This window comes from Gopherus evgoodei, chromosome 17, assembly GCF_007399415.2.
Source record: "Gopherus evgoodei ecotype Sinaloan lineage chromosome 17, rGopEvg1_v1.p, whole genome shotgun sequence".
Lineage (NCBI taxonomy): Eukaryota > Metazoa > Chordata > Testudines > Testudinidae > Gopherus > Gopherus evgoodei.
In genome coordinates, this window is record NC_044338.1 from 3,624,225 (window position 1) to 3,636,318 (window position 12,094).

Genomic DNA, 12,094 nt, shown 5'->3' on the forward strand with positions numbered 1-12,094 from the left:
TTATTTGACATCTATTTGCGTGGTCTCTTCTTGCGTATCAATGACCTACTTGCATTAATGTCCCTCTTAAGCCACCAACTCTCCCAGCCAATTGTTCATTTCCTAATGCAAGATTGTTTACATATATATCAAATATATATTTAAATTAAAAACATTACCTTACACTGTTACTTTTCAGGAAGGGCATTAGTATTGAAACATGGTGGATTTTTTCCTGACCTTGGTGGCTTATTTTTGGGACACATGTCCTTTTTCTTGGGTTTCTTTCCCCATCCTTTATGTTTCAGAGCTCTGTGTTGTCATAATCTTACATCAGTAAAGATGATTGGGTGAGTCTCCTTCCAGTGCCATTCTTAAATTGTCCACCATTTTCAATAGAACACTCTAACCATTTCAAGAGCTGAATGCCCTGCATATGTCAGTGATCCCCAACCTTTGTCGGGTGGCAGGCACCAGACGACGAGCCACCGAGGACCGTGGCCAGCAGACAAGTATCTGCTGAGAAGCGGCAACATGAAAAGGTGTCGCTGCTGAAATGCCACTGAAAATCAGCGGCATTTTGGTGGTGACGCCTCGATGACCCTGCTTTTTGGTGGCATTTCGGCGGATGCTTGTCTGCCAGCCAGTACGTGGGTGCACATAGATGCCCTGGGAGGCGCCATGGTGCCCCTGGGCACCATGTTGGAGACCACTGGCCTATGTAGTGCTTCCAGCCTGGAGAGCGAGAGAGACAAGCAGGAAATCTAATTCTAGTCCACCTACAAATATATGCCCTGTTAAATCAGTTTTTTTTAAAAATCACACCCTTATATAAACTGCTGCAACTTTGTAGTCCAGGCCTGACAATATGATTGAGGATTAAGTGGCTGCATCATTTACACTGCTGCAGTAGTCACTGATAGAAGGTAAGCAGCACTCTCCCTCTCAAATGTACACTGCATAACCATAGGGTTATATCATTAAGGGGAGAGAGGCTAAGGGTGAGTAAGCATATGGAATACCTCTGCATTTTTGCAGTCTTGGTTGTAGTTCCAAATATGTTCTTTGGTAGCTGCATTGCTCCCATTAGCAACTGAAAAACACAGAATAAATTCCTTTTGGACATTGGGCATCAGAAAAGTAAATTTACAACAATTTTAATTCCTTATGGAATATAATTGTATTTTTGAAGGTTATTTGGAATAGTGCTGTTTTAAACAAGACAAGCTGTTAATACCCACTTTAATGTAAATCATTGGAGCTGGTTCTCTCAGTGCAGGCCTGCAACTCTCTTTCGGGTTAACTAGACACATTGGCTTGGGGAACCTCCCCTGAGGGCCTATTTTCTTAAGCAGAAGCAATTACATTTTAACCCACAGGATGTCATCATTGCTCCACAGAAGTGCTGATTTAAAAAAAAAAAAAGGCTTGATTTTTACATTTTCACTGACATTTGATTATCATTGCAAGTTTTGTTCAGCAGGCTACAAATATAGAGCCAGAAAAGACACATCAAGTGAAAGGATATTTACACCTAGAGAAGAATGCAGGTACCCTCTTAACTTTACAGATGGGCGGTTCCTTCAGAACAGGCTCATTGCTGAGGAAGTAGAACTAGATAGAAATGCTGTTTTGGACCTAGAAAGACTCTGAGGCTTTGTCTATCAAGATATGCCCTGCCCAGCATCAGAAGCTTGTAGCATCTTGAAAATAGTTGGGATAATGTGCTCTACTTTATAAATCCTTTCCTTGGATAGCCATGCAGAAGAGAGCAAATTCGCCAAGTAGTTTTCTATCAGAATACTTTAGTCAACTGATAATTCTTGTTAGCATGTAGCTAGATTAGATAGACATAGTAATAGAAGTCCGAATTAGGAGAGGATTTGGCCTGGGAGCTTCAAATATCGCAATGTAATGCTAAAATTGATGGAATTTTATAGTTTAAATTAATACCATGAGAGGTTAGAGCCCTGGTTATTAATCCAGTCCTGTCAGAGGATATATTTAGTAGTATCTGAATTTTAGATATGACATTCACTGGTACTAGTAAAGGGATATCCTGATATTTATGTAAATCAGCTTTTTTTTTTTTTTTTCAGTGCAGTGACTATAACAGGATTTGTCCAGAGCCATTATGTACCTGACACGCCCGGTATAGAATTATTTGTCTAACATGTCCATTGGGTTGCACAAGTGGAGCAAGGCTATAGCAATCACTGTTTTGAGATGCTTCTGAACCACTTATCCATGGTATGGATGGATAGAGGCAATATACCTAAACTCCAGTTATTGGTAAGTCACTTTTCTGTACTGCAAACAACATATGCGATATATATAGCAATCATAACAGAAAACTATATTTGAAACCATTGGTAAAAAGAGAAATATGATCAGTCAACAGATATTTCAGGGACTTTATTTGATTTATAGCTTTTTAGAAAACCATATTACTTACTTGTGCTTGCAGCCTGCATTAGCTGTTCAAGTAGATCCAATGTTATGGTTTTTGCTGTTTTGCCATGAATTTCCCTGGTCCTGTTTGTGCCATCTGTAACTAAAGCAAAGGCTACAAATATAGACTCACCACCTTTCAGTCCAGGAATAAATTTCTTAATCTCTTTAGAGGTGAATAACCTACGGGTTATGAGGCTCAACCCTGATGAGGAAAGGTTTCCACAAAACTCCCTGACAGACAGTTATGGAATGATCTTCCACAAAAGTTTTTTCCTAATCCCAGGCTTTTAGTTTCTGGCTTTGCTCTAAAACATGAAAGTTTATATCTTATATATATTTTTATTTGTCCCTCTCTCGTGCTTCAAAAATATCTCCAGCTTAATCTTTCCATGCTAGTGAAATAGTGCACTATACTGTAGCTAAAGCAGTTGCCACTGGTGGTGAGTGAGTTAAAGAGCTATCCTGGTTATGTTTGTAAAAGCAGCAAAGAATCCTGTGGCACCTTATAGACTAACAGACCTTTTGGAGCATGAGCTCTCGTGGGTGAATACCCACTTCGTCAGATGCATGAACCCACCGAACCGAACTGAACTCCACCATGTGAGGGTCATCCTATCCCCATTACCCGGCCCGCTTATTTATACCCATGACTGTCTGTAACTTTTTGTATGAGTGATGTACCCTCACTGCTTGCTGCCTGTATCTTGATCTCACCCACGGTATACCCCCCACATGAGCCCCTCTGCCTCATGCATCCAACGAAGTGGGTATTCACCCACGAAAGCTCATGCTCCAAAATGTCTGTTAGTCTATAAGGTGCCACAGGACTCTTTGCTGCTTTTAGAGATCCAGACTAACACGGCTACCCGTCTGATACTGGTCATATTTGGTAACTGTAGACCAGCAGTTCTCAAACTGTGGATTGGGACCCCAGAGTGGGTCGCAACCCCCTTTGAATGGGGTTGGCAGGCCTGGCTTGGACTTGCTGGGGCCCAGGGCTGAAGTCTGAGCCCCTCTGCCCAGGGACAAAGCCAAAGCCCGAGGGCTTCAGCCCTGGGCGGCAGGGCTCAGGTTGCAGGCCCCCTGTCTGGGGCTGAAGCCCTCAAGCTTCAGCTTTGGCCCCCTGCACAGAGCAGTGGAGTTTGGGCTTTGGCCCCCCACTTGGGGCAGTGGGGCTTGGGCGGGCTCAGGCTTCGGTCCCCCCTCCTGGGGTCGTGAAGTAATTTCTGTTGTCAAAACAGGGTCACGGTGCAATTAAGTTGAGAACCCCTGCTCTAGACTAAATAACTCCTTCCAAGGAAAAATGCCACAGAAGGGATAGGGAAGTCCAGCCTAGGGTAGCTGTTGATGTTCTAATGATTCATATATAATACCTGATATTTAAAAAAAAACCTAACCCTGATAAGCTCTTGGCTTCAGTAATAGGTTGTAGCAATGAGTTCCACAAGTTAATTGTGCAGTATTGTTAGGCCTTCCTGGGAAGAGAAACACCTAGCTAACTCCTCTGGGATACTGAAGAGCAGGTTTGACTGATTTCAAAGGCAGCCCCAGTCCTCAGCTGATTTCAAAGCTCAGCCCCAGCCCTTCAAAGCTGGAACGAATGTGGAACATCACTGATTGTACAGATAAGAGCTGATCAGATTTTTCCCTAGGGTACTCTTCATGTCCCCATCAGAGCCTTTATGATATAGGTGTGTACGTGATAAGAGCCATGTAACTTGCACTAACCTGTAGGAGGTGCTGGTTGTATTGGGGAAGGTTGAGGATGCAATGTCTGAGATGGAGTCAGGGACTGCAGTGAAGGTGCAGGTGCTATGAGGCTATAAGAGAGTAGAGACACATTCTCATATATTCCAAAGGCACACTCCACTGTGACACATGCTGTATTTGTTTTCCTGAAATCCCTTTGCTGCTGCTTTCTATCACACCTTTTTTCTGACACTGAGGCAATGTGTTTTCTGTCTGAATGGTGGATGACAACCTGCCTTTTGTTGTCCGACCATCCCCTCCTTTTCACTCCCTGTCCTTTCTTTGTCCTACATGCTTGTGCATAAAGAGGGACAATAACAGAGGTGAATTAATTCCAGATCAGGCTAGAAGAGAGATGGTACCTGAGTCCTTCCTTTTGCTTGAGGCATAACATCACAGATAACATAAAAATGATCCTATATAAACAATACAGATTTTAGGTTTTTATTTTTAAGTGAATTTGATGCTAATGAAACACATTGGCTTGACAATCCTGAAAACTGATGTCTTCTCTTATCCATAGAATGGGTACAGCATGGGCAGCAGTAGTGCAATCTTTCAATGCACTCCCAACTAGTGTCCCATAACTCTCATCTGGAAGAAAACATATAGGGGCAGTGGATAACTCAGTCTCCATGCTCTTTGTGAATCACACTCTTAATCCTTAACCTATCAGTTTAAAGATGCCAGTTAGTGCCACTTATGTTTAGAGCCCTGTTCGGATACAAATTTAAATCCACAGATATAAATTGGTATCGGTGGAACCTCAGGGCTCTCCCACGAACTGCAGCGGCAAAATGAGCATAATGTGAGGCCACTGCTCCCAGGAGCTAGTGCCCTGTCCTGGAAACTCTTCTGGCACAGCTGTACTGCCCCCAGCCCTGCCCACTGGGGTGGGCACCAGGCTCACTGGCAGCTGTCCCTAGTTGTGCTCTTGTGTTCAAACAGCACACATGCTCCCAGATGGGAGACTCAGACAGCTGCGTGGAAGGGACAGGGGCAGGGCTGGGGGCGGTACAGCCGCACTGCGGGACTTCCTGGCACAGGGTGCTGGCTCCTAGGAGCAGCAGCCCCAAGTTCTGCTCCTTTCACTGCTGCAGTTCCCAGGAGAGCTCTGCGGTTCCGTGGATACCAATTTATATCTGTGGATATCTGCATCCATGGATATAAATTTGTATCCGTGCAGGGCTCTACTTATGTTGTTGGAGTTTATGAGGAGGACTCCATTCCACCAGCTCATTTAACAGGGGCTACAAAACATGTATCAGGTACAATAAGTACTTAGATAATAATGATTTTGATCTGCTTTCATCTTGGTGTGTATTCATAGATTCCAAATCCAGAAGGGAGCACTGTGATTATCTAATCTGGCCTCCTGTATAACAAAGGCCAGAGAACTGCTCCAAAATCATTCCTAGAGCATATCTTCTAGAAAAACATCCAATCTAGATTTAAAAAGCAATGATGGAGAATCTGCCACAGCCCCTGGTAAATTGTTCCAATAGATGATTACCCTCACTGTTAAAAATGTATGCCTTATTTCCAGTCTTAACTTGGCTATCATCAACTTCCAGCCAGTGGTTTGTGTCATTGTCCTTATTTTACAGATGGAGAAACTGAGGCCCAGCGAGGTGAAGTGACTTGTCCTAGGTTACTCAGCAGACTGATGGCAGAGCTAGGAATAGAACACAAGTCTCCTGAGTCTAGTTTTCCATCCATTGGGCCATACTGTCTCTGAGTGGAACAAATGACTGAAAGTGTCCGTATATCATTACCAATCCCCTGAGCCATTCAGTCCTCCAGTTCTATGGAAATTTTGTCCCACGGTTCTAGAGAATGAATCCTCTTCCCACTTTTGGTCATATGACTTAGAAATATTTGGCTGGAATTGTTAAAATATTTGTTACATTGTAGTTTGCTGTATTTCATATGGGATTTTGTAAGGCATTAATTACTCTGGTGCATTACAAAACAATTGTGGAAAGTCTTGGGGATATTACCTTGACTAAGATCACCCCCCCCATCCCCCAGTGTTCTCTTTGATAGCATATCGCACAGTATCTTACCTTCCCTCTGAGTATGCATCAATAGAAAGCTACAAGAGAAACAGAAAGCAACATCCTAAATCAAGATTTTTTTAAACAGCTTTGAGATTAGCTCTCTGCTTTCACTGTGTCTCCCCCTGAAGACCCATGTCAGAGCTGTGGCAGGCCAGCTTTTGAATATCAGACAAGACAGAGTGGGCCTGGGAGAGTTTCACTTCTTCCACAAAGGTACCTCTCCCAGTCTATTGAACAAGGGTTCTCTGAGCTACCTCTGGAAGGTTGGGCTGTTTGGCAGCATTGTTGACAGAACATTCATTTGCATCAATGTTAGTACAAGGCAGAATCAATGCAGCACCAGATAAGTACGTTTTCTCTATGAGTAACTAATAAATTTGGAAGATTGAAAGGAGTTAAATTAGGTTATTTATAATAAATTGCTCTTCTGTAGTGCCCTTCATTCAGATATCTTAGAACACATATAAATATTAAACTTCATAACCCCAGTAGGATATGCCATAGTAGTTATTATTCCTACTTTGGAGATGTGTAAACTAAGGCATAGAAGGGATCTGTGACTTGCAAAAAGACATATACTGAGACAAGATTAGAATCCAGGAGTATTGAGCCCCCAGCCCTCTGCTCCAGCTCTATAAAAGGTTCATTTAATTCAAATATAGTTTATCCTTTGAATGGAATTCCTCAAGACCAAGACATAAGACAAAGATGTTAATCAGAACAACCCAAACTAGCAAACAAGTTACCACAAGTTTCTGAGGATTATAAACTGGTTGCTGTGGAAATGATTATGTCACAAATGGAATTAAAAATATGATGGAGAATAACAAAAGCTTAATTAGTAAAGACCTTGTTTTCATGTATTAAGTACCTGATGATACTGAGGGAAGAAAAATAAATTATTTAAGCATCAACATTTCTAAACAGAATGTTCTTAAGAGTTGGCTATAGCCCTCATGGGCTCTTTATGATGCGTAGTACATAGCAGTGTCCATTGGGCTTATTTTAATAAATTCAGCTTTTTTATTACCCTCTTCTCCATGAGTCTTTTGATTTCAGCTTGCAGCCCATTGATCTGTGCCTTTGCCTTCCTCTGTATTTCACAGCGCAATTGTTTCTCCTGGAAGATGTAATTTGGGATGGCAAAAGTGAGTAAATAGTCTAGACATCAAAAGCCAGTTGTGTCTTTTGGCATCTAGTTTACCAGCAGTGATCAGAAAGGCAAAGGTCAGTGAAAATTCTGTTGCAACACTACAAGAGAACAAGCACAGAAAACATTTCTATTAGGGCTGTCAAATGATTAAAAAAATTAATCACGATTGCACGATTAAAAAAATTAATCTCAATTAATCGCACTGTTCAGCCATAATAGAATACCATTTATTTAAATATTTTTGGATATTTTCTACATTTTCAAATTTATCGATTTCAGTTACAACACAGAATATAAAGTGTACAGTGCTCACTTTATATTTTTATTATAAATATTTTCACTGTAAAAAAACAAAAGAAATAGTATTTTTCAATTTACCTAATACAAGTACTGTAGTGCAATCTCTTTATCATGAAAGTTGAACTTACAAATGTAGAATTATGTACAAAAAAATCTGCATTCAAAAATAAAACAATGTAAAACTTTAGAGCTTGCAAGTCCACTCAGTCCTACTTCTTGTTCAGCCAATCGCTCATACTAACAAGTTTATTTACATAACCATCCAAAGTAGTGTGGACTGGCACACATTCATTTTCATTGAGTCCGATGCCACCACAAGAGGGTTTGTTTTCTTTTTTGGGTTCTATAGTTTCCGCATCAGAGTGTTGCTCTTTTAATACTTCTGAAAGTATTCTCTACACCTCGTCCTTCTCAGATTTTGGAAGGCATTTCAGATTCTTAAACCTTGGGCTGAGTGCTGTAGCTGTCTTTAGAAATCTCACATTGGTACCTTCTTTGCATTTTGTCAAATCTGCAGTGAAAGTGTTCTTAAAATGAACAGCATGTGCTGGGTCATCATCCAGAACTTCTATAACATGAAATATATGTCAGAATGCAGGGGAAACAGAGCAAGGGACATACAATTCTCCCCCAAGGACTTCAGTCACAAATTTAATTAACACATTTTTTTAACAAGTGTCATTGGCCTGGAAGCATGTTTTATGGAATGGTGGCTGAAGCATGATGAGGCATACGAATATTTAGCATATCTGGCACGTAAATACCTTGCTACAAAAGTGCCACGCAAATGCCTGTTCTCACTTTCTGGTGACATTGTAAATAAGAAGAGGGCAGCATTATCTCCTGTAAATGTAAACAAACGTGTTTGTTTTAGCGATTGGGTGAACAAGAAGTAGGACTGAGTGGCCTTTTAGGCTCTGAAGTTTTACATTTTGTTTTTGAGTGCAGTTACGTAACAAAAAAAATATAATTTGCAAGTTGCACTTTCATGACAAAGAGATTGCACTACAGCACTTGTATGAAGTTAATTGAAAAATAATATTACTTTCGTTAATAATTTTTACAGTGCAAATATTTCTAATAAAAATAATACACATTTTGATTTCAGTTACAAGAAACAATACAATACATGTGAAAATGCAGAAAAACATCCAACATATTTAATACATTTAAATTGGTATTCTATTGTTTAACAGCGCAATTAAAACTACAATTTTTTTAATCGCAATTAATTTTTTTTAGTTAATCGTGTGAACTAACTGCGATTAATTGTCAGCCCTAATTTCTATAATGATGTTCGGGTTTGTATCCTATTGGAATTAAAATTATGTTGGGCAGATTTCTGGGGTTCTTGCTAAGAGTTCCATATTAGGACAGTGGGGGACAGGGGAGCTGATGTGTTATTGGAGGTGCCCTCTTTAGACAATACATAAAAATTAGGCCTTAGCAACTTGTCATTAAATGTCTGATGGTATCTTTTGCAAGATATCCAGGCCACGTTTCAACTCAAATAATTGTGTGTTGCCTACAGTAATTAAGTTCCTTCTGCAGCTTCAATTGGAAAAGCTTTTCCTCTCTTCCGAAGGACCTTGTTGTGTGGTGCTACTGCTAGAGATTGACTGCTATATCCCACCACAGAGAGACTATTTCCATGAAGAGGAAAGTGGCCCTGATATATTGCAGACTAAAGCCTTTTAGGATCCTTCAGAATAAAGCTCTGTAGAAATGTAAGGGTTTATGGCTGAAAGCATGTTATTTCCATATAGCTACTGCTATGGGGCGGGGGGGGGGGGTGAGCAGGTAATTACAACTCCAGTTTGGCTCATATCCTGTATCAGCCATGCAGTTCCTCTTCCTCTCCATTTCTCCAAATAGTACCTGTGATAGCTGTTCTTCCAGATAGACCCTTTGTGCTTCAAAGGTTCCTTTAGTCTCTTCCAGAAGCTGTAGTAGTTTGCCCTCTTGTTGCCTATAATTTCATTAAATAGTTAATTTCAGATGGTGAGACTTTTTTAGAAAGTGTAGATCGCGTAACATACACAGGGGAGGAGTTTCAGACAGTATTTAAGATGCCTCCCCTGCATATTATATGAAACATGAGTGTTTGGAGAAGGGGTACAGCCACTTCCGTGCTGCTAGTTAGCAATAAAATAGATTATTTGGTGGGAATCAGACGAGGTGGCATATGATGGGGATCCAAGGGGCTAAGAGGAGAGAGTCATAAAGGGGAGCAGAGTGATGGGAAAGTGTAATTGTAGTCCTATATCTGGGAAGACTGGGATTGTTTTGAAGTTTCTTTTGTCTTTTTACCTCTTTTGTTCCTCTTCTCTAAACCTTTGCAACCTTTCTTCTTGTTTCAGTCTCTCCATGTGCTGCCTTTGAAACATCTCACGCTCCGCTCTGCAAACCAGAACATACTGATTTTTTTAAAATAAGTATGTGTGGATTTCCACCTCTACTCCTACATCTGAGACACAGCCCCAAATATACCTTTTCCTCCCCCCCTACAGTTTTATTCTTTTCAGTGCCTCTGAGTCATATCTGGCTTCAAGAGTAACTGTGCACATGGCTTTGAAGCTGGTGTTCTTGTTTAGATTGTCTTTTCTTGGTCTGCTCCTCAAGAAGGCAAGCACTGCTGGCTAGAGGCCTGGGGAGCCAGGAGTATGCTCTTGGGCTTGCTCTCCTAGTGGTGCTTGCAGTAGGTAACTGCACACCACTGAGCTAATGCCAGTGAATGCATTAGTCTTCCTTAGAACCTTTTCTCCTGAAAGGAAAAAACCCTACCCTAGCACAGTAGGGATATACAACACTAACTGCAAAATGTTTAGGAGTTAACAGTGCAACCACTCACTATCAGTCAGATGCCTCAAGCTTAGATCCTGATACAATCACAACTGGATGTGTGTGTGTATGTGAGGGAGTTGTGTATGTAAATAGGTTCCACCGATCAGCACTTCTAAAAGCAAGGAGATGAATCTTAGAATTGAATTGACCACATACACCCAGTGCTACTGCTGCTTTGCTTTCCCATGTCCCTTTAGGACACTACAGTGCATAGTGCTACTTAAAAGAAGCTACTGATCCGCAGAGCAAGCGTGGACTTTAGTTTAAAAGCACAAAAGGAATTTTATTTAAACTCTCAATTTCTCCCTTTTCTGGTTGAGAGTGAATTTCCTCTTCCCAAATGTGCTGGGATGGGTCTCCAGAATTCTACATTGTTTTGGTTCCTGGAACATTTTAAGATGCCCCAGGCTTGCAGGGAGTTCCCATAAATTCAGAAGGTTAAGTAAAACTGCATTTAATTCTGATTAAAGAGACAAGGTGGAAGAGGTAATATATTTTATTGGACTAACTTCTTCAGGTCTTCTTTGAGTTCTGTGTATACTCGAAAGCTTGTCTCTCCAACAGAAGATGGTCCAATAAAAGATATTACCCAACTTGTCTCTGTAATATCCAGGACCAACACAGCTGCAACGCTTTCATTCTGATTGTTCTGCTAGTGTTAGGTTTAAATACAGAAGTGTGTAAATATCAGGACTGCAGCTCAGTCATCTGCTCAGCAGAGAGCATTAACCTGACAAAACCACTTAAGGAGTAATGATTTGCTTATTAGCATACTTATAGCATTGATAATAAAGTGGAGTATGGGAGGCTGCCAGTGGATGGTGCTAACGTTTGTTGTTAATGATTGTATTTAGGAAAGGACACTCTAGGAGAATGGGGGAAGGGGAAGAGGGAGAGGAAGAGAAACTTTTAAAGTCAGTGGTTAAGACAGCTTTTCTAACTCCATCTACCCGCAGGGTGGGTAGGAAATCACAGGCTGGTATTGCAGAGCCTCCAATGTGCATTATCCCCTAGGCTCCTTAGAGGTAAGGCTAGTAAATCTGTTTCAGTTCCAGGTATAAAGTGGGACTCTTTGTATACTTTTTGCTGTTCATGGAGGTTGGATAATAATGAAGCTAGAAGGACCAGTTTCGCTGTTTACAATCAATTTCATTCTCTGGCTCTCACACACACTTAGCCTAGCGCTGTTGGGTTTGTGACCCAAACACCTTAGGAAAAGATTAAAATTCCCCTTTCCCTTCAACTCTCTTCTTTAGAATTTACCAAAAAAACCCCTGTGAAACTACTCCCAGGCTTATGCAATGAGCTCTCTGTAGGCCTCTGCTTGCATGAAGCTCATTGCAAGATTTGAGTCAAAATCTAACTCAAACTGCCCCCCCCCCATACATTTTACAGCTGATCCCTTAAAGTCAGGCACAAAATACTCAGGGTGCTTCGAGGTCCCACATTGAATCCAGCAGATGGAGAGTTGATTTCTCTTTTCGAGTCTCATGGCTTATAGCTGCACAGGTGAAAGCTGTTGGTATAATAAGGTGGGGCTCCTGAGGGGAACAAT

General features: G+C 41.1%; 1 protein-coding gene across 1 annotated transcript in view; it reads left to right on the forward strand.

Moving 5' to 3' along the window:
- Positions 1 to 625: 625 nt before the first annotated feature.
- LOC115636463 (transient receptor potential cation channel subfamily V member 2-like) overlaps positions 626 to 12,094 on the forward strand; it is a 61,277-nt gene continuing 49,808 nt past the window's right edge. The window contains exon 1 of the mRNA XM_030536592.1: positions 626 to 2,271. The gene's annotated coding sequence lies outside the window, so the exon portion shown is untranslated. The remainder of the gene's footprint in view (positions 2,272 to 12,094) is intronic.